Source organism: Onthophagus taurus, chromosome 6 (assembly GCF_036711975.1).
Source record: "Onthophagus taurus isolate NC chromosome 6, IU_Otau_3.0, whole genome shotgun sequence".
NCBI classification, from domain to species: Eukaryota; Metazoa; Arthropoda; class Insecta; order Coleoptera; family Scarabaeidae; genus Onthophagus; species Onthophagus taurus.
The window spans coordinates 27,645,539-27,669,520 of record NC_091971.1 but is presented as its reverse complement, the minus strand read 5'-3'; the positions used below and the strand labels follow the sequence as shown (position 1 = coordinate 27,669,520).

General features: G+C 36.6%; 1 long non-coding RNA gene across 1 annotated transcript; it reads left to right on the top strand.

The window, feature by feature from the left end:
- The first annotated feature begins 10,142 nt into the window (after positions 1-10,142).
- On the top strand, positions 10,143-17,271 carry LOC139430218 (uncharacterized). Its single transcript, XR_011640675.1, has 3 exons — positions 10,143-12,926; positions 12,984-13,261; positions 16,705-17,271. It is a non-coding gene; the product is annotated as an uncharacterized lncRNA (long non-coding RNA).
- The last annotated feature ends 6,711 nt before the right edge of the window (positions 17,272-23,982 follow it).

Below are 23,982 nucleotides of genomic sequence, written 5' to 3'. Positions count from 1 at the left end.
GGGGCTGAACTTCATTTGTGATTTATCGATGATTGTGGCACAGGGTAAGGAGTTAATGCTATCCATGAGGCTTCAAGCTGATATACAGGCGGAGTGATAGGGTTACAGTCAACCTCTTCTGCATACTCTTGTAGTACATGAGTTAAAGGCGACATGAAGTACGAGTTGTTAGCTGCATCGACTACCGGTAGCTCATGGTAACAAGTATTGGTTCTTCTCAATTGAACATTTTTCGGGATGCATTTTAGCACATATAATACTTCTCCAATAGCCCGACCTATGTATCCCAATTCATTTTTCACTAGCGAACTGACAGTATTCGGAGACAGGGGAGCCAGTAGCAATCTATTCTTTAGCACTTCCCGTTTAAACAGGCAGCGTCGCAACACGGTGTCCAAGTAGAATTTCTGCATCGATCTCTTATACGCTTGCTCGACATACAAAAATTTGCTGTTTATGTAGGCGGTCAGATCAACATTTTCAGCGATATTTCCTCGTGTGGATTCTATGCTACCCATCTTGCTCACATTGTGAACAAAGATCCTCGGATGTTCTGTTAACCAAGCTTCCCCGTTGCAAGTATAAGCTATTTTTACTAAAGCGAGTGCAAATACTCGATCTTGGTTTTCGACAACCACAAGCTTATCTTCTGTACCCCGTATTTCTACATAACTAGCTTTTCCTTCGTATAAAGTTATTAATTGAGCTCGACAGTCTGTTGTTGGGGTCGGTTCCCAAGCTACCTCTCCATATAATGCATCGATACAGTACCCACCCAAATATGAACAGTTGTTGACGAGTTTGGCTCTAATTTGCTTAACATGTGGGTACCCATCAAATTAATAATGCCATATTTGTGGACTTTAAGACACTGGTCTGCTCCCAGGGAGTAAATATACGTTAACAACCCCCCCCGTACCTCGGAGGAATGGCTATGCATACCACAGTGCGTAATTTGTCTAGTTATTTCTACTAGACACCCGTACACTCTCTGACGATGAATATGTGCTCTCTGAATGACTTGTACATTAATAACCTGTTCCATATATGCCGAATCTATAATTGAACAATCGGCCACGTTCCTAAGGGATATTCTGGTAATATTTGCTGTAGGGCCATCACAGTCATACGCAATAATAGCTAAACCCATACGCACATGGAATCCAATGAAAAAACACACAATGAGGTAACCTGTAACATACAAACAGTCTAAATTTCCCTTTCCCCCCCTTAACTTCTAACATGATACATTTAATTTAACAACTCTAATACCTCCGTTACTTGGAATATTATTGATAGCAATACATAAGATTAATAAGCTAATTTTTGTTTTACCCTCGGAATTCCAAGTTTACAATACTAACCACTACCTGTACCTAAGAGGATTTAAGTACCTGTAAAGAAATGAGATTATTATGATTAATTTTCTCGCTTATTTTATTTATTTTTTCTTTTATATCTCTAATCCAAGTATCTGGATGGAGGTTTTATGATCCTTCTTTCTCGCCTCACCGCTAATAGTACACCTAGCGAATCGTCTATTATTTCATCTCGTATATCCAACGATTCATCCACCACTTCTTCTAACTCTCCAGTTACGTCATCTCCTTCCCACTCACTACTACTACTTTTCGTACTGGTACTGGGTTCATCATAGTTTAGGGTTTTCGGTTGCTTTGCTACTGCTGGACAAGGCGTATTAATCTGAGTTTCGTAGGAGGTTGCCAGCTCGGCACTATTTCCAGCAATCGCTTTAGGTGTTGGTAAATGAATTATGGGCATCCTTGACTCGTGACAGGGATTATCATCCCTACTTCTGCTTTGTACGTTAGCATCCAGTAGCTTACGCTCTTCCCTAGCCAATTCTTCGTTTGTTCTAGAAGGTTTCAACCTATTCACGTGGACAATAGATTTGTATCTCCCGTTGGTTGCAGTAATCTCATAATTTGCCGATCCTTTAATTTTGGTGATCAGGTAGGGACCTCCCCAAGGTTGAGCTAGTTTTTTACTTAAGCCGGGTTTGATAGCTACCTCTTTCAACAATACCAAGTCACCTACATTAAAAGTTCGAGGTTTACTTTTCTTATTGTAATACTTAGCCTGTCTAAAAGCTACGAGCTGCAAGTTTTCGTATACTATATCGTAAACACTGTTCATTCGTGCTACTAACTCTGTCGCGTAATTTTCATCGTAATCGTAATGGCGATTTGTTGGTCGAAGGAAAGCGTCTATAGGCAATTCCATGTCTCGACCATACAGCAAGAAATGAGGAGTGTATCCCGTGCTACTATGCACGGTAGACCGATATGCTAGTAGCACGTACGGTAGCCATTCATCCCACGCGGCTGGATCTTTTGTAACATAGTGAGACATTGTATCCTTCATGACCCTATGGCTTCTTTCTATAAGTCCGTTACATTGAGGGTGGTAGGGCGTAGTTTGTATTTTGTCGATAATTAAAATTTTGCAAATTTCTCTCATAAGTGATGAAACGAAGTTTGACCCTTGGTCAGTTAACAGCTGGAGCGGAGTACCATGTCGACTTATTATAAGGGTCACAAAAGCCCTCGCAATAGTATCAGCCTTCTGATCGGGCAGAGCAATTGCTTCTAAATACTTAGTGAAGTAATCTTGAAAGGTAAGTATATATTTATTTCCTTTATGGGTCGTTGTTAAAGGACCTACAACATCCATGGACGTCCTTTCAAAGGGTTTTCGAACTGTATTGAATTTTTGCAGGGGAACTCTGGACAAATGCGGAGAAGTTTTTCGCCTATTACACGATTCACAATTCGCATAATAGCTTTTGACGTCTCGAATTATTGAGGGCCAATAAACTCTATCTTTCAGTAGCGCTAGCGTTTTTACACGTCCTCCGTGACCAGCAAAGGGTACGTCATGATAATCGTGAATGGCTTTCTTTATCAGAGATTTTGGTATTACTAATACTTCTCTACCTGATTCATTAATTTTGTATAAAATTCCATCACTATCCAAAAAGTAACTATCCTCGAGTCCACTATTCAGAGAGAGAGACGTTCTTATTTGTAAACAAAATTCATCTCTATCTTGATCTGTCAAAAGGGTAGTTTTGTCCCAAACTGGGGTTGCTATTTCTTCTTGTACGTTACAGATATTTTGTTTCTTTTTATATGGTAAATAGTATGCGACTATGATGATAAGCGAGCCGTTGAAATTATCAATCAATTCCTCTTTGACTTGATCCCAATTTAGTTTGTCGAGGCCGCATCCAATTTTTGGAATTGCTAAGTATTTTTCTCCCGATTCGGTCATCTTATCTCGTAGCGCTTCCAGACACTGCCTCAGGGTATAATACGTGGGTTTGTTATAGTAATGGTCCTTAGTTATTAAGTAATAAATCTTTCTATTTTCCGCACATAGCGATACCACCTCGCCGACCCCTTTATTTTGGCGTCTTAACTCTTCCACATGGCCAAACCTATCCTTAAATTCCTTAGCTATACCCGCTCCCATTTCCAAATCCGCAGACACACAATGCGCAAATACCCATCCTGTTGGCGCATTAAATAGATCTCCTTCCCTCTCATTAATTTTACAACTTTCCTTTTCAGGTTTTCGAATTAAGGAAATTATATTATTACGACTCAACGCGTCCACGTTCCCATATTTTTGTAATATACTTACCGCTAATATATAAAAATTACCACCAAAGTCCACAAATCTGTCTGGCACTGTTGCACTATAGAGGTTATAATTTGTAGTTATATGCATCTCAGATAGATGGTACTAACGATCAAATTCTTCGAACATATAAATGTTCCTGAATAAGAACAACGGTCTATCAATTGCAATATGCAAAATTCAGTTTGCATAACTGTCACAACAAGCTAAATTCGGAACGTTCCTAATTAGGAACGGTGGTCATTAAGAGGATAGTAGAGCCAGACCGGTTAGCGAGAATGCTTTTGGTATAATAACTAAAAAGCTTCGAATTTTCTTGACCATCTCGACAAAATTACTTTAGCTTGCACTGCTCTGCATAATTATTTGCGTAATGATTCTTGTACTTGGCAGCCAGGCGAATTAGAACAGGAAGTAATGCTCGGAGGTGTTACTAGGTTAGCAAACACAGGAGGAAACTTTCAGAAATATGCATTGAATATCAGAGACCAATTTAAAGAATACTTTGTGTCAAATCAAGGAAGCGTGCCGTGGCAACTACAACGAATTTATGCAGGAAGGAACAATCAACCGTAAATTATATTTTGTTATTTGAATTTACTTGAGTAAATACATTTTTACTTACCAGAACAATCCATCTTTCTAGATACATCTGCCCAAGCATTTTCCTTTTGGTTGTTATCATGGTAATACTTATTACGTAGATTATACAATATGTCGTATTCCCGAACACATTCAATTAACATTTCATCAGACACGATCAATGGCGCGCGATGTACATCTCACACAGAGGTTTCTAATGGAATGATCAATAGACCGTGGACACAGAATATCCAACAATCAGAATATCATCTCTCAGGCGGTAGCTTAGATCTTTTTAAGTACAGCTAACGTAACCTTGTCTATGTGGCGTTGGACTAATAAGCAGGGGTGGATTCGGTAAAGTTTGATGTCAGGGCTGTATTAATGCATAATTGTTTAAGACCAATTGCATAAAACAGTTTCAAAACGTTTTAAATAGTTTTAAATAAAAAGTTTAAAACATAATAATCATGTACAAAATACTGTAACAAATTTATATAAAGTATAAATATGAATAAATTTAATAATTACCTGCAATTTGTGTTGCATACATTAGTTTCTTAAAGTTCATAATATGTAAAAACAAATAATTAACAGTGATTATAAATAAAATAAAAGAAATAACGATTTTATAACAGTTTTATTAAAATAAAATAATATAAAACTATGGGTGATAGAAATTTAATATAAATATTGTATATTAGAAAAGAAAGTAAAGTAAAAAAGTAAAATAAAAGTCATACAATTATCCTATAGGAAGAATTTTTTTATTGATGTCTCCATATAATTAATTTTTTGTTGTTTGTGTCTTTAAAATACCTATTAATATATTTTAGAGTATAAAACAGTTTCATTCTAGTATATAATTTCACAACGTAGATATATGGAAAGTAAGAACAGGGATGCCTATAAGTTATGTCATTATTAAGTAAATTAATAAAACCGTTAATTACATTACTTTTTAATACTAATGTCTTTAATGTATTGTTTTGGTGTAAATTTGTTTTGTGTTGTCAAAAAAGGAAGATTTTGGGTTGCATAATACGCGTAACGTAATATGTTTATTTATTTTTATTGTTTATTAATACATTTATTTGTTTGTATTTTTTTTAGCAGCGTACTTCTAGAACTTCCTTAATTTTCCATTTTTATATTCCTCTTATTTCTAATTTCAATTCTGTTTCCTATTTTCTTTTTATTTCTCTAATTCAAATTTTGTTTATGCGCACGTTCATTTTTTTTTTGTACAACGAGAGTATTTTTACAAGTCTTCAGAGACGATTCTTGCTCTCTTTAAAACCAGCTTTGATACGTGCCACACCTGTGAGCTTCGGAAATTTTTGGTGATAGCCATTTTGGTAATTTTAAAATTATTTGGTTGGAAATTGCCATTTTCCTTATTTGGAGGATTTATCACTTGTGTGCGAAATAGTTTGGGAAGTGATTATTATTTAATTTGATCGCCTAGCGATTATCAACATCCTCACCACCCTCATCTCGCACCGTCTCCGATTTCACAAAGGTCGCGAATTCTAATTGTACCTTAATTGAGCCATGTCTACTGTTCGCGCGACAAATGTTGGGAATATATGTGGGTGATGGTTCAAAAAAGAAATAGGAAAATTCTTACTTGAATTGTTCTGCAAATTGGGTTCTGCAGTGGATCGAGAAGAAAACACTTTGTTTTAGTTAACGAACAGAAAATGGCTACTGTTTATTAAAAATAACTGAATGAAATCAATAAATTGTCATAGTTACAAAAGTTGTTATATGGGTTGCCTAAACATTCTCCACCCCAAAAAAAAGTTTTTTTTTTAATTGATTAACAAATGTAAAGAACGCAGAAATAAATATAACAATAAAAAATCAATATTAACAAGTGAGCATTCATAATAAATTTCGAAAATACAATACAAAATAAATTTGTTAACGATCTATGTTATCGGTTGATCGGTAACGGACATAGTTTAACAACGGGGCGCTGCAATCGTCTATGTTTTGTTCGGATTATTCGCTCTTCCAACGACACCAAAAATCCTTACACATTTTGTGCAGTAGCTGCCACCTATCCAATCTATTCAAAGGTATTGATGTAAGATCTGGATCTGGAACGGTCTCATTCAAGGGGCCTAAAACCAGAAAGTGCGCCGGGGTAAGCGGTTGTAAATAATTGGGATCGGAAGGAATTGGTGATAGCGGTCGAGAATTTAATACCGCCTCAATTTGTGTGAGGACGGTAGATAGTTCTTCAAAAGTTCAACCAATGCTGTCAGTCTATTGAATCCATTGAACGACGTTTCAATTTATGTATTGAAAAAGAAGGAAAACATTTCGACCATTTTTTGTAAATACCTAATTTTTATTTGATGTAAATTTTTAATTTTAAGTTTCAAAAAGTAGATGTTTATTACAAAATAAAGTTTAATTGTTTCTTTTGTGTCAACGGCTACAAAAATAACATCGAGTAAAACATTCATGCGCTACTAGATTAAAATGTTAGTTGCTTTTTAATGGGAAAACAAATAAATTTTTAAGAAAAACGAAATACTATCGTAAAAAGAATGTTTTTAGAGTCTCAATAATAAAATAGTGTATTAAAAAACAAGTTTCGTAAAATACGTTTGAAATGCACGAATTTAAGTTGAAAAACGAGTGGCGAAGCCATGAGTTTTTTAATGAATGAGTGCTTTAAGTTTTATGAAACGTGTTTTTTATCCTATTTTTTGTAAATTGCGTTTTTATCCTTTTTTTTTAACAAAAATAAAATAAATTTTGACAATGTAGGGAAATAGGTATGCAGCAGTTGGTAACGACGTAACACTTGAAAATAGAATTGACAATTAGAAACTGTCAAAACACAAAATGTATTCACCTGAAAAAATGTTTCATGTAGAGCTCCCAAAATAAGAGAAATTGTTCAGTGTTCAATGTCCTCATCATTGTGGATCTTGTATTCGATACTAAGAACGTGTTTAAACAGCCACAGACAAAAATTGTCACATTGACAATTGTATTAATTAGAAAAATTAATGACCCAATGTCATCAACTTGAACTGGTTCCATAAAATGTTACTAAAATCTCATTACAACATCGGATACTGTTAGAGCTTTCATTACCGTCGCGAATTAAAAAAAAAAGTTGAAGGTCGCCATTTTGAAATAATTCGTCCAATTGAAAATCAGGTATCAACATCATGTAGAGAATGTCCTAAAACATATACCTGCCAAATATTTTGAAAGTATCACCCATAGTGTGGCTAAAAAAAAATAAGGCGATTACTCTGAAACAGGCTGTATACACCAGGAAAATGAAATTTGGGGAATAAGTTTAGCTCATAATAGGGAGCACGTTGCTAGCTTATTTGTTCTTTCAACATTCCCTTCTATATTCCTAAACTTAACCATCCCCGTTCAATTTATGCCTAGATTTCTTTTATGAAGATGATAAATACAGGGAAAAATTTCAGTTAGATAGATAAAACTATTCTAAAGCTTTTTTCAAGCCAATTGTTACGATGGGGTAGTGGGTGTATAAAACGCAATGTGGCTTTAAACTGTTTATTTACAATAATACAGCTTATAATAGAACGTAGGTGGTAACTGCCGGCAGCTGGCAATTTCACCCCCTTAAATACTAAGTCAGTGGAAATTTCCAGCGTTTTGATTGGTCGAAGTGCGGGGGTCCAATCAGCGCTGAGTCCGATCATGTGAGCCTGCCTGATTTGTCTTCTTCTCTGGGGCGCTCGAGTTCTGGTTGTTGGTTTATGCCGGGTGCTTCTACCAACCATTCCCCTGGACGTAGCAACTCGTAGCCTAGCAGCAAAGCGGCAGGAGTTTCTTTGGTGGCCGCATGACGCCTTGAGCGAATGTTAAATAAAGCCCGGTTAATGTGACGATCCCATGTTGTCGGGTTTCGCCCTCCCAGCTGTATCCGGACGCATTTTTTTATCTCCTGGATTCGCCTCTCAGTTGGGTTGGTTTGGGGATGGTAAATGCGGGTGGTCCAATGTAGGCAACCCCAACGGCGCAAGGCGGAGTCCCAGTCGAGATGCAGGTGAATTGCGGTCCGTATTCGGACAGGATGGCTCGCGGATACCCGTACCGCGGAAACACCTCGCTCTCCAAGATGTCGACGAATCTTCCGGGGCCGCTGGTGGTGGCTGGGAAGGCTTCAACCCACCGGCTGAATAGGTCAGTGACAACGAAAACGAACCTGTTGTTGTTCCTAGTTTTGATATAGGGACCCATGAGATCGACGGCGATCACTTCCCTGGGCTGGGTTGGTGTCCTGGGCCGCAACGGGGCCCGTTCCTGCAGAGGGTCTCGTTTAAGGGAAGCGCAAGTCCAGCAACTTCGGACGAGATCTTTCACTTGCTCTTCCAGCCCGAGCCACCAATACTTCTTCAGAATGACCCTCGTTGTTTCTTCGGCCCCAGGGTGTCCCGCGAGGGAAGCGTCATGGTAGGCATGCAGAACTTGTGCGTGCATGTCCTGCGGTACAATCAGCCGATTGCCGTTTGGATGTCGTCTCCATAGTAATCCCTCGTAGACGGAGTATTGGTCGACGATCCTAGCTTCGCCGGGATTAACAGGACCCGCCTGGTTGATCGTGTTCAGGGTCTGAATGAGATTCTGGGCATGAGGGTATCGGCGTTGGCTTTCCTTCACGTCGTCGGCCAACCCTGGTACTTCTAGGCACGCAATATGGTGGCTTCGTCTATCTGTCGATTTTTGTTCGGTAAGCAATGGTATAGTCGATTCGTGAACTGGCTGTCGTGAGAGGAAGTCCGGGATGTCGTTCTGTGTTCCCGGAACGTGTTCCACCGTAAATTTGAATTCCTGCAGGAGGAGTGCCCATCGCGTTAGCTTGGCGTTCCTATCTTTCATTGTGTCCAGCCATAACAGAGTCTTACTGTCGGTACGCAAGGTGAATCGACGATCTTCCAAGTAAGGACGGAAGTAACGCACCGCCCATATGACCGCCAGGCATTCCTGCTCATTGGCGTGGTACCGTTGTTCGGCAGGAGACAGCTTAGCGCAGGCAAATGCGACTATCTTCTTCCGGGATCCTGATACAGTACCGCAGCAATACCCTTCCCACTGGCATCTGTTTGCAATACAAATGGTTGGTCGAAGTTGGGGCGTCGCAGTTGCAGTGGATGATTCAGTAGCTGTTTGATCCGACGGAAGGCTTCTTCTGCGTCCGAATTCCATTTAAATTTGTTTTGCCCGCGCAAAAGGTTGGTGAGTGGCGTCAACACCTCGGCACAACGAGGCACAAAACCGCGGAGCCAGTTACACAGGCCCAAGAAAGAACAAAGCTGCTTCTTGTTGGTCGGGCTCGTGGCGTTGCAGAGGGCGTTGATGTGCGTTGGCAGGGGCTCAACTCCGCCTGGCGTAATTCGGTGACCCAAGTAGTCGATGGTTGTCGCGCCCAGTTCACATTTTTCTGGCGACAACCGCAACCCGTGCAAGCGAAGCCTTTCGAACACAAGGTGTAGGTGTTTGAGATGATCTTCCCACGAGTCGCTGTACACTATCACGTCATCGAGGTGAACCAGCGCAAACCTTCGGAGATATCCCGGAAGCTCTGATGTTCTTCGAACGTTTAATAATTTCTGAGAAAAAAATTAATTAAGCAAACACTAACTGTTAAGCTGTAGGGTTGTTAATCGATAGTTGCAATGAATTTTTAATAAAAAAATCTTAGTTAAAATCTTAGTAGGCTTTGCAATTTTTTTCGGAAATATTTCTGACATTTAAATGTCATTGTTTTTCTTACTATTATTATTGTTTTCCAAATTAATTGAATAAAGGTCTATAAATTTTAAATGAAACAATAATTATAGTAAGAAAAAAAACACTGACATTTAAATGTCAAAAATGTTCTTTTTTATTATTATTATTTTTGTTGTTTCACGGATAAATTGTTTATTTCGTTCCATAGAAATGTTTTGTAGTGAAACAAAATCAACATTTTTACTAAAGAGGGCCGTTTAGAAAAAATCTTTTATAAACGTTGGACCCTTTTTCCACTCATTTCAATGTTTACATGTTTTTGTTTCGATTTTTTTATTTATATTTAAAATTATCACTCGTAATATCACAAATGCTTAGATTATTTTGGGTAATTGTTTAGAGGTTGCGAATGTTTTGACAATTATTCCAAATCGGTATCATAAAATAACATAATGGTATCTGATTGGTGAAATTTTGACTTAACTATTAGAAATACGCGATTGTATTGTAAAAATAAATATCATACATTTGATAAAAAAACTTTATTCTGTGATTTCAGTACTTGTAACTTTCCAAAACAATATGTGGTAGTAACACTCCAAATCTTCACTTATGGAGTATTGCTAGACATTCCTCAGGTCCTTAACTTTCTTTTCATTTAGAGGTATTGCTTCAGAATAGGCTGTACTATTCGGAAGTTGTGGAATAACGTTAGGTTTTATCAGTCTAAATGTTGAGAAAAACGCCCCATCAATAAACTGGGAGACAATTGCAAAGCCTTCAGTGTTAGCATCAAAAATAAAATGACGGTATTTAGAAACGCTAAACAATTCTTTAGTTTTCGTTTCAACAGACCTGCAAGTCTTCTTATAATATTTGGCCCACCAGTCTTTGTAATTGCTAATATCGTGATAAGTGATTCTTTTTAACTGAAATGTTCTACTGATTCTGCATTTCAATATCATGTTCTGATATTCTTCTGGAACATAAACTGTCATGCTTCGTAACTAATTTCTTTAGTGTACCAAAGTCCCTATCACAAGGGAGAAAAGAATGTCCTCGAACTGGTAAATAATGTATTATTCCGATTCTGGCCAGGACACCCGTCCGAAAAAATGTGCAAAACTTTAACATCTAGCGGGATTTGACTTTGTATGTAATCATATAAAAAAGTATAGACTTCATCTGGTGGCTTTTTTGCTTGCCCTTCATGGTAAGTATAGAAAAAACCAGTATTGTTCTTAAGATTGTGAATCTCAAATAGGTATACCCACAGCTGCCTATAATAGAAAATTTCTTGAACAAATATATTAGGAAGTGGCAAATTCTACATGAAGTCAAATGCGATTCCAGCGACTTGAGGATCATTTTTACACAACTGTTGAACTTCTTGTACTTTGTTATAGAATTTTTTTGCTCGTCTTTTATGGACCATCAACTCTGCTGGCGCTACTCGCTTTGCATTGTTACAAAGATTCGGATTTCTTAATTTGGTACCAAACTGCGTGGGTGCCATTGATGGCAAACACGTTGTTTTCGAAAAGCCACCGAATACAGGATCTCATTTTTATAATTATAAAAAGGAATTTAGCATTGTTCTACTTGCATTAGTGGATGCTGACTACCGTTTCATCACTGTAGATGTTGGGGCGTATGGGCGCAATAGTGATGGAGGTATCTTTCGTTCTTCGCAACTAGGAAAAACACTGATGTCGCACCAATTACATCTCCCACCAGATAAAAAACTACCTGAGACAAATACGGTTCTGCCACACGTAATTGTTGGAGATGAGGCATTTCCCTTAATGCCCAACGTAATGAGACCTTATCCAGGAACGCAGATGCCGAATAACGAAGCTATCAAAATTTATAATTATCGGCATAGCCTCTTAATGTCCTAATTTAGGTAACGAATTTAAAAAAATACTTTTATTGTATAAACGAGTTGTAAATAATACAAGAAGTGTATTTCTGTATTCAAAACCAAATTTATTTCAATTTTTCAAAAAATATCAGTTTGTTCCTAAATAGGAACAAGGGGTCACAAACGATGATAAAAAAAATTTAATAATGAAAAGCAAGAAAACAGTTTCTTTCGTAATGCAGAGATAAACATTGCACTTTGCACAAAATAGGAAAGTTTTTAAACCACATCCCGGTTTTTTGCATCGCTGTCTTGTTTCCTTGTGCACCGGAAAATGAGAAACTTGATCAGTTCTAACATCAAATTGTGGTATGGGTTTTGTGGGACCCTTCTTCTTTTTAGCTGCATACTCGTTTTCTAAAGAAGCTGAGCTTGGCCTACCTCTTTTTTTTGAATTAGGATTCTTGCCTGACAGACATTGTTGAATAATATAACGTATGTTATAGCGCTGGTTAACACTTCTTCGTAACGAATAACGATTTGCTGCCTTTTGTTGTAACGAATTATTTATTAATTATAACGAAGGTACGACACGACTCAAAACGACGCTCTTACAAAAATCTTATTTATTAGTGACGCGCTTGTTGTCAACAACAACGAAAACAAAACAAAAACCTCTTATTGCTATGATTCTTGACAAATCGAAAAACTAATTTAAATACAAATAAAAAAAGCAAAAATGTGTATAAAAAAGATACAAATTACAACATGCCCCCCGCCTTGAAAGGACTGCCTTTCAAAAAAAAATTAGTGAGCATATGGGAGGGGGGAGCGCTAAAGAAAACATATTATAACAAATTATTTGATTGTCTATATCTAATAGACAATCACCTAAGGTAACAATAACAAAAAAGTAAATAATATCAAAATTAGTACTAATTTGTCATTGGAAGCGGGCAAAGTTTATTGGTTGGTCGCTTGATAATCCCGTTGGTGGTGCGTACGGTAGCAACTCTTGCAATACCATCGGATCCAGGGTGTAGAGCGATAACGCGACCATATAACCACTTCAATGTTGGTAAGTTGTCATCCTTTACTACAACCAATTCATCAATTTTAAGATTCTCTGTTTTAGTTGACCACTTGGAACGGCGTTGGAGTTCCGAAATGTATTCCTTTGACCAACGCTTCCAAAAGTCTTGCTGAATTCGTTGCGTATATTGATAGTGGGACAGCCGATTTAACTTGACGTGATCCAGGCTTGGATCTGGTGGGGCCGAAAGCGTTCTCCCAATTAAGAAATGCGCAGGAGTTAAGGGTGTTAAATCATTGGGATCCGTGGACAAGGGTGACAAAGGGCGAGAATTTAGGATAGCTTCAATATGAATCAACAGCGTATAACATTGTTCAAAGGTAAGTATTGCATTGCCAACGACCCGCTTTAAATGATATTTGGTTGTTTTAACGCCTGCCTCCCATAAACCGCCGAAATGAGGCGAATTAGGGGGAATGAATGACCAATTAATCGACTCATTCTCAATCACATCGGTTAATTGATTGGAACCTTGTAGGAACGTTCCTAACTCGTGAAGCTCGCGATTCGCGCCGACGAAATTGGTACCGTTATCCGAAAAAATCTGAGACGGCTTTCCACGGCGACCAACAAAACGCCGCAGTGCTGCAATAAAACATTCAGAAGTCAAATCCGACACCAATTCAAGGTGTATAGCACGTGTTATAAAGCATACAAATAGACAAATATAGCATTTTGATGTTTTAGAACCGCGACCTTTCCGATCTTTCAAAAGAAACGGGCCAGCGTAATCGACGCCGGTGGTACTGAACGGAGGTGCTGGAGTAACACGTTGCGATGGTAAATCGCCCATAATAGGCTGCGACACCCGCGGTTTTACTCGAAAACAACGCATGCAATTAAAGATTACCTTTTTGGCAAGATTTCTCCCCCCAATCGGCCAATACCGATCCCGTATTGAAGCTAGTAAATGTTGCGGACCTGCATGAAAAAGTTGTACGTGTTCGTGTTCGAAGATCAACCGCGTTAACACGTGTTTACTATGAAGTAGCATCGGGTGCTTTTTATCAACGTTATAAGACGAATTGCGTAATCGACCGCCTACGCGCATAATACCAGTGTGATCAAGAAATACGTTTAATTTAGTTAGTTCGTTTTTCTGCGGCAAACTGCCGTTGCCACTCAAATGATTGATTTCATCCTGAAATGAGTCTCGTTGACTACATTTGATTATGTAAATTTGCGCTTCATTCAATTCCGAACATTTTAAAGAACCCGTTCGTTTATCAGATTTATTTGAACAATTATTAATGAACCGTAGACAATATGCTATTACACGTTGTAGCCGAAATAGGGTCGAAAAGCGCGTGAACGGAATAACGCATTCTTCAATTATAGTAGCTTTTAGAACGTTAACCTTTATTTCCGGTAAACTTTCAGAACGAAACGTTCTACGTGGCCATAACGACTCATCTTGCTTTAACCATACAGGACCACACCAATATATTGTTAAATCCGCGAGGGCTCCCGAGTCTATACGCGTGAAACGGGGTCTGCGGGGTTGTGCTCGGTTGAAACGTACCGCCAATCAGACGCTCTCGATAAGTCAAGAATTCGCGCAATGCGATTTCCTACGAATGTATGTAATTTACTAGGAGCAGTTTCTAGCCATCCTATCAGAACACTAGAGTCCGTCCAGTATACTACTCTTTTAATTTCTAGATTTAAAGCTGTTCTAACTTTATTAACAAGATCGGTAAGTAACAAAGCACCAAGCAGTTCTAATCGCGGAACCGTAGTAGGTTTTATTGGAGCCACTCTGGATTTTGCGCATACTAATTGAACCGAACAATCATTATAAGAATTAGTAGCTCGTAAGTAAACACAAGCTCCGTATGCTTTAATTGATGCATCTGAAAATCCATGTAGTTCAAATTCATTCGCATTTTTTAACGAAATATGACGTGGAATTTCAATGGAATTTAATAGAACTAACATGTCACGAAATTCACACCAACGTGTGTAAATTTGATTTGGAAGTGAAACATCCCAATCCAATCCCTCCTGCCAAATGTGTTGAAGGATAATTTTGGCCCTTATGATAACAGGACTCAATAACCCTAACGGAACGAAGATTTGAGCTATCTCAGAAAGAATAGATCGTTTGGTAACCCGTGCCATAGTTGTGTTTTTGCTAATGTTAAATTTAAAGACATCTTTCTGAGGATCCCACATCAGACCTAACGTACGCGTATTTTCTCTACGTCCCATGTCTATTATATCTTCCGCTCTACTATCTGATACACAACGTAATATTGCGGGATTGTTAGAAACCCATTTATGGTGGTTTAATAATAAATTTTATTTAGTTTATTTTGGTTTATTTTAATATTTTGATTTATTATATAAAAATCAGGCTCTTTTCTTTTCACACCCCCCCGTTTTCTTCGTTCTCCCAACAGTTGATCAGTCGCATCTCATCTCTTCCAAGCGTAACTCGTTTCTGAGTTTTCGCTCCACCATATTATATAACGTCCGAACATTTGCAAAAAAATTTTTTAATTCATTTGTCTTATCACATATCCTAACGCTTCACGTTTGATATGTATACTTTTTTAATGTTTGTGCTTTTCCGAATTATCGTACGCTTCTTTTGACTGTAAGTTATTAAATATTTATATGCCTGCAATATTTTAATGTGTGTTTTTTTGTATTTTTATAATATATAGCTTGTCGCTGATGATGGGATAATGTTCCCGAAACCGGTACGACAGTAAATTTAATTAAACTAAGCAAGTAAGAAGTTTTTCTTTGTTTTATTTATTTATAGATTCTTAATAACGTTAGCAATCACTGGATCGGAGCTTTCTAAACCTAACTACTTTAAACAGCGAGTTGCTAGGTAACTTGCTGATGCTGTACCGTAGGTAATAGTGGTTAACTCGTAAACCTCTATTGGAAGATTTTTGGAATCGCGCCATAGAATACGTTGGAACCTTAATTGTTCCGTGTTAACGAGGCATGCACGATACATTTTTTGAATATCTGATACTACAACTATGCTATATTGTCTGTACCGGACTAGAGCGCTAAATAGATCTGGTTGGATAGTAGGACCCACAACCTGCAGATCGTTAAAAGAATAACCGGTGGATGTAGGGCACGACGCGTCAAACACTACTCGTAACTTTGTGGTTGCGCTTTTTTCGTTTATAACACCGTGGTGGGGTATATAGTAATTATTTTTATCTGATTCCTGCGGTGATACTACCCTACGCATATGGCCTAATTCAGAGTATTCTCGCATGAATTCGCGATATTTATTACCGAATTCTGGTAATCGCTTGAATTTACGCTCCATACTTAGTAAGCGTGTTTTGGCATTGTGGTACGACTCGCCCAATTGATGAAGTTCTCCATCGATTGGAATTGTAACTATGAATCGGCCGTCATCCGTTCGCGAGGTCGTTTCTTGAAAATGTTTCTCACAGAACGCGTCAGATTTCGATAGCGAAATGGGTACGTTCACCGACTCAACTTCCCAAAAACGCGAATTCCCAAAAGTAATCTGCGCCTAGTAACATATCAATACTATTTGGGTCATAAAACTCAGGATCAGCTAAGCGTAGGTGAGCAGGAATCTTTAACGAATTAACATCGATAGCGAACTGAGGCAAATTACTAGTAATTACTGGAAGGACAAGACACGTAACTTGAAGTGAAAAATTAGTACAATGCGAATGTATTTTTAGCAAACATGAACTAGAAATTGTAGATTCAGATTGAATTATTCCCGTAACGCTGATATTTGTTTTTGTTTCAGGGAGATGCAACCTTTCGCGAAGATCTGTCGTTATGAAGCTACTTTGACTACCTGGATCTAGTAGTGCACGGAATGTGTGTTTTTTATTTCGCCGATCAAATGCATGTAAAGTGACAGTTGATAATAAAGTTTGTACAGTTGTTAATGAACTAGATGTGAGAGTTTGTAATTGTGTTGTTGGTGATTGTTGCGAATCTGAACGATTATATGTGATATGCAGAAGGGTGTGGTGTTTAGATTTACATTGTTTACATAGACCCGACCTACATTGATTAATAAAGTGACCCAATCGAAGACAATTCATACAAAGTTTCAATTTTTTTACTTGCTCTATACGTTTTTGTATGTTAAGTTGAAGAAATTCAGGGCAATGTTGAAGATTATGTTCGGCCTTGCACAAAACACATTTTATTGCATCTATCTGCCTTGAAACTACAAATGATCTAGCTTTAGTAGCTGACTGATGTTTAACTAACGATTTAGACGCCCCTTTATCTTCAAGTGATTCTAATAAATCAGCTCTACCTTTTAAGCAATCCAATAAATCGTCTAATGTGGGTTTATCAATCTGTATTTTTTGATGTTCCCATTCACGGTTTGATTCGAAATCCAATTTAGTGGAAACTAAATATACAATTAATGTTAATGCACGTAAATGTTTGCGAATGTAATCAATTAAAGTGCGTATTACATTCGAGTTAACGGAAGTAATTCTTTCAATTTTAAAAAGTGCCTTAATATGATTTTGCACTAATATTCGAGGGTTGTTATATCGACTGCAAACTAAATCCCACGCAACATCATAGTTTGTATTGGTAATTTCTAAATTCGCAATTACTTGTCGAACTTCACCCGTTAAAGTTGATAACAAATAATGGAATTTTTGAACGTCATTTACGGCATGATTATTATGAATCTGTGGACAATATCTACGGATTGGGCTCCACAAAGTGTACTAGTAACACGAACGCTTTTATTATCAAACCATTGTACCACTCGTAGTTCTATTCCATTTCCAACTGATGTTCTGAATTCGTCGTACGCACCTCTACCACGTCGTTTGAGTTCCTTTTCTGTGGGCAGTTTCAGTCCTGGTATCCTATCTCTTCTTATTGTTCCCAATGCATATATTCCATCTTCATGAAGAATTGTCATAAGTTTGATTGAAGAAAACCAATTATCAAAATATAATGAATAATTATGATGTGTTGGTATTGAACCTGCGAGGCGTAAAACAATGTTTCCACTTGCTCCAATATCTTCCTTTCCTGGGGCAGGTTCAATTTTACCGGTGTGAATTTCAAAATTGTGTATCAAACCTTTATCGTCGCACAAGACAAAGATCTTGTAGCCCCATTTGTTTGGTTTATTGGGATTGTATTGTTTCAGGGATGATTTTCCTTTATATGGCACAATCTGCTCATCAACGCAAAGTTTCTGGGGTTTGTCTTGATTTTTGAATGCTTCTTGCAACCTGTTCACGACTGGTCTAATTTTGAACAGGTTATCGTAGTTGGTACTATTCCGATCTGTGAGAATATTGTCATTATTATTGAAATGCAAATGTCTCTTTATGAGTTCCCATCTCTTTCCTGACATAGAATCCGCCACCTATGGAACCCTACAAGAAGTTTTCCAGAAGAGCTTGCTACGTGGAAGACTAAATACTGACATGTAAATCACAGTGCCTATAAAGATTTCAAGCTCTGAACGTGTTAGTTGAAGAGATTTACTAACATCCATTTGGGTGGCATATAAATTACTTTGTTCTGCAATCAGATCCAATAACGCGTCATCCATAAACAGTTTGAAATAATGTATAGGCCTTCCAATTTCTGGCTCATCATCTTTGGGGGAACAGTAAATTGCGGTCTAGATAATGGAGTTTCGTTTGGGTTCACTTTGGTCCATTTGTATAACTTCTTCTTTTTACTTTGATTTGAAGTGCAAGTTGTACGCGACTCTTTCTCTTCGTCACTTTCATCACTTGACGAATCATCGCTATTGTCGGGTAAATCTTCAGGGATGAATTCATCCTCAGAATCATCCAGATTCTCGTCTTCACTATCACTGGGGATTTCCCCCCGTTTTGGCCACATTTTATCTGAAAAGAAGGAAGATATTCTCTTAGGAAAATATTTCAAGTTGGTGACCATTGTTCCATAGAAGGAACAAAGCCGTTTTTTGAATTTTCGATGGTATATTTTCTATTCAAACAAAAACTTTTGCTTTTATTCGCTGATAGGGAACCCACATTACATAACGTATTTTTATTTTTGTAATATACTTACCGCTAATATATAAAAATTACCACCAAAGTCCACAAATCTGTCTGGCACTGTTGCACTATAGAGGTTATAATTTGTAGTTATATGCATCTCAGATAGATGGCACTAACGATCAAATTCTTCGAACATATAAATGTTCCTCAATAAGAACAACGGTCTATCAATTGCAATATGCAAAATTCAGTTTGTATAACTGTCACAACAAGCTAAATTCGGAACGTTCCTAATTAGGAACGGTGGTTATTAAGAGGATAGTAGAGCCAGACGGGTTAGCGAGAATGCTTTTGGTACAATAACCAAAAATCTTCGAAATTTCTTCGAATCTTCAATTTTACATTTGTTGGAGAATTCACCTTGTTTTAATTCGTTGCATTCTCCCAACTTCAATAAAATTGCGTCTGTGTCGCCTTCACAATTTTCTGTCCCAGGGTGTGTTGATTAATGTGTCTTGTAAATAGGTATTCTATTTTCGTTGTTTGCTTTAATAGTTCCCATAAATGGAATAAACCATTTACGGTTATTCGTATGCATTTAATAAATTTTATTTTTTCTGTTCTTTCATTTAAATTATCAAAGATCTTTAATCTTTCAAAAAATGAGTCGCAATCTCTTAACTTTTAACTACTCGCGCACCTTTTTTTTACGCTACTACTCGCGCGGTGTATTTTGTACACCATTGCACATTATGGTGTATATTTATTTTTTTTTAGTTTTATTTGTTCTAGAAGTCGTAAATATATGTATAGAAAACAACTGCTCAATATTTAAGTTCATATTTATTTGCAAAAAACAGTAATTAAACCCAAAAAAATTATTAAAAAAAAAGTAAAAAAAGAGATATTCTGAAAACACAAAAAAAAATTGCCTATTCACTACTAGATCCTCCTTCCTTACACTTTTGGCATGTAATTACGTTTACACTATTTCCGTTTTACATACTAATTGGTGACAAGTGCTGCATGTAATTGTAGTCACTCTGTTCTTTTTTCTACGGCAGATGAAGCATCTTCCTCTATATTTTCTCGGTGGCTCTTCGTCTGTGTCTGCTTGAGATAGAAAATAAAAAAAAAAAAGAAACCTTTGATAACTCATGCATGCTCGAAATATTTCTGATCCCGTTCCATCTTTTGTCCATAACTCCAAAAAATAAGTGTGGCTTCTTAGCTCCAGATTAAAACAATAAGCCTATAAAAGCTAGCATTTCCGATTTTGTAACGTTCTTTGCGAGACGTACTCGATCAAAGTTTGTTCGAACTCTTGAAATTTCCAAATTAGTACACTGAATAATATGTTCAACCATTTCATCATTGAACATTTTTGTGAAAGCACTTATCTCATCGGTTATATCCCTTGCGCATTGTTTTGGTCCTGGTAGTATTTTTATTATATTTTTGCTTCTGGGCTTAGTAGATTTACTCGTAGGGTAGCTTTTATACCAAATAGTTTTTTTATCTTTGCCAACATACTGTCCTTCATTAGCCACTAATACTGAGAGAGGAACATCGTCAGAATCAGAATATTGTTCACCTTCCACTTCACCGTTTTCTTCTTGTTCGCTCATTTCTTGTTCGGAATTCGAATTGTGGTTATCTTCCTCTATACCTTTACTCTCATCGGATATGTCTGCTTCTCCTCCAACTTCTTCTTCGGAATCTGTATCATGTATCACTTGGGCCAGAGCTTCCAACTCATTTTGGGTCAAATTTTGGGGATCTTCACTCGATGCCTAGAAAAAATTAATCGGTTAACTAAATACATACCTACATTTAATATTAACCTATGCACACACTACGTAACAAAGGCTTTTTTGTAGAAAAACTAAAAAAATAAACATTTTGATATACTTACATAGCTACTCGCGTTGGCGTATTCTGTACACCACGACAAATTTCTCTGGATATCTCACCTCCTACTTCAACAATCGAGACCGTACTGGCAGGACCATCGAGATACATATAATTTACTGGAGTACGTGCTCACGATATTCGCTTGGTCGAGAAAACGGTCCGATTCGCCAGCATGTTCCCCCACCCCATAACGGCAAGAAATACGAATAGTACTAACTAATGGATATAATTCAGCATGAATTTATTCAATATTTACTAAGTAATTCAAATAATGTTATTCAATAATGATGAAAAGTACCAAATAGTACATATTTAAGTTATTATAGTTAGGTAAAAAAAAAAAAAAATGTAATTTTTTTTTCCGTATGTTACCTTGAAGCTTTTTGCCGTTATGGGGTGGGGGAGGCCGGTTCGTTTTCTAGCTCAAAGCACGCACTCCAGTAAACATAGTATATCTCGATGGGCAGGACACTTAGAAGCAGTGTTACCAATCCAAGCAATGAGAATTACCCAAAGTCAGATGTAATATTACCCGATATTACCCGAATTTCAAAAAGAGAATAAAACAATATGAAAAAAATCAAAATCATTTTTTTTTGAGTTGTCACATACTTTAAACACAACATAAAAAAAACAATTTTTAAACTGTATAAAAACAAAAAAAAAATGATCAACAATAAACAGCAATACAACTAATAAAAATGTTTGTTATAAAATATGAACACAAAAATAAAACATATTCTCAAAAATAAATAAGAAAAAACAACATAGGTACTAAAAATAAAAACAGCAAACACAATAACAATAGCTATAAATAAAAATAAATAAATCTAACACTCTTAAAATACTCTGTATATTTTTTATTCTTTTGATGACTTTTGATGCCAGATGGGGGCATTGAGCATTTCTTTTGATGGTTTAAATTGTATAATACCTCCACTATTTTCAATCCCATCTTTTGTGGCAAAAATTGCTTTTAAAGTGTTTGTATTTAACAAATTGCGTTTGTCTGTTTTAACATTAAATAAATCACTAAATACTCGCTCTACTGAAGCATTTGAAAATGGTAAAATCAGTAGGAGTGAGATTACTTTTTTTATGTTTGGAAATCTTTCCATGCCAACAGAATTTTTTGAATTAAAAATATCTCTCCAAAATGTTACTTCATCGTTCATATTAATTGTTGCAAAATTTAATAATGCAAGATCCTTCCATTCATTGTCAAGTGTTTGTTCGCTTGTTATGACATTTTTCAATACTGGAAATCTGTCTGTTATTTGTTTTAGTGTTTTAATTTCGTATGCTTCAACAACTGTAGGGTCAATAACTTTTAATTGTTAAATTGAAGGTAAAAGAAATAAACAGCGTACAGCTTGAGTGTTCTGTGCAGACTAGTTTTATTTCGGTTATACGGTTACAAGTTAGTTAGGAGTGAGAGCGCTAGCGTCGACGTATTTAAAAAATATTAACATAACTTCAACACCCCCACTATGTTACAATTTTGCTAAACTGTTTAATCCTAAATCTAGTACAAATCGCTTATGTTTTACATTAGCTAAACTCTTAGTCAAAATGTCAGCAATCATTTCCGTCGTCGGAACATACTTTACTTCAATAAAACGATCAGATACAGCCTTCCTAATAAAATGATAACGAACATCTATGTGTTTGGTCCTTTTATGACATACAGGATTGACTGACAACCTCTGAGCACTTTGATTGTCATTAAAAATGGTGATACAATTGAACTCATTAGTTAATTCAAAAAACAAATTTCGGAAATAAACTGCTTCCTTTGAAGCATCACTTAAAGCAATATACTCCGCTTCGGAACTTGAAAGAGCTACAGTTTTCTGTTTGCTACTCTCCCATGAAATAGCAGCCCCGGAGAGCTTAAATACAAATCCCGTGTAGGATTTTCTATCTATTTTGTTCGATCCCCAATCAGCGCCAGCGTGACCCTCCAAATTAACATTGTCATTTTTATACATTCAACAGTAATCCTTAGTACCTTTCAAATATCGTAATATGTTCTTTGCGCATATCCAATGATACTGCTTATAACAGTTATTAAATTGACTCAGAAAACTGACACTATATGCGATATCGGGACGAGTCAACACTGCCAAGTACATCAAACTTCCTATTAATTTTTGATATGGCAAACTATTATCTTCAATACTTTCACCATTTTCATCAAAACTGAAATTATCAATAGGTACCTTTGCAGTTTTACAATCAATCATATTAAACCTTTTTAACAATTGATTTATATAACCCTCCTGATCCAAAGTTATAATTTTTTTATTAAAGTCTCTTTTAATTCTAACTCCCAATCATTGCTTTGCCTTCCCTAAATCCTTTATTTTAAATTCGGAACTTAACCTGCTTTTTAATAAAATCGCATTTTTATTATCATTTGAAAAAATAAAGAAATCGTCAACATACAACGCAATAACAGTTAACAACTTTTTGTTCTTTTTAGTATACAAACATGGTTCTAAATCAGATTTCTTATAATCTAAATTAACTAAAACCTCATCTACCCTTCTATACCACGCACGAGACGATTGTTTTAAACCATATATGGCCTTTTTTAACTTACAAACTTTGTCTCTGTAATCCTGAATTATAAAACCTTCCGGTTGTTTCATGTACACATTTTCTTCCAACAATCCATTTAGAAAAGCGGTTTTAACGTCCAAATGTGTTACATTTAAATTTAATTTTACAGATAAAGCCAATAACAGTCGAAGAGTTGAATGTCTTACTACCGGTGCAAATGTTTCATCAAAGTCAATTCTAGGTTTCTGACTAAAACCTCTTGCCACTAAACGCGCTCTATATGTTACTTTATTTTCAATGTCACTTTTCTTTTTAAACACCCACTTACAATCAACAATTGTGCCACTTTCTGGAATATTTACTAATTCCCATGCGTCATTCTCTTTAAACGACGTCATTTCTTCTTCCATAGCTTTTCTCCATTGTTCATTGTCTGGTCTTGAAAAAGCTTCACCCACAGTAGTTGGAACATCTTCTAAATCAACTTCTGCCTTAGTCATATAGGTAACATAGTCACTAAACACCTTTGGTTTCCGTTCTCTCTCCGATCTTCTCAGTATTTTATCTTCATTGATATT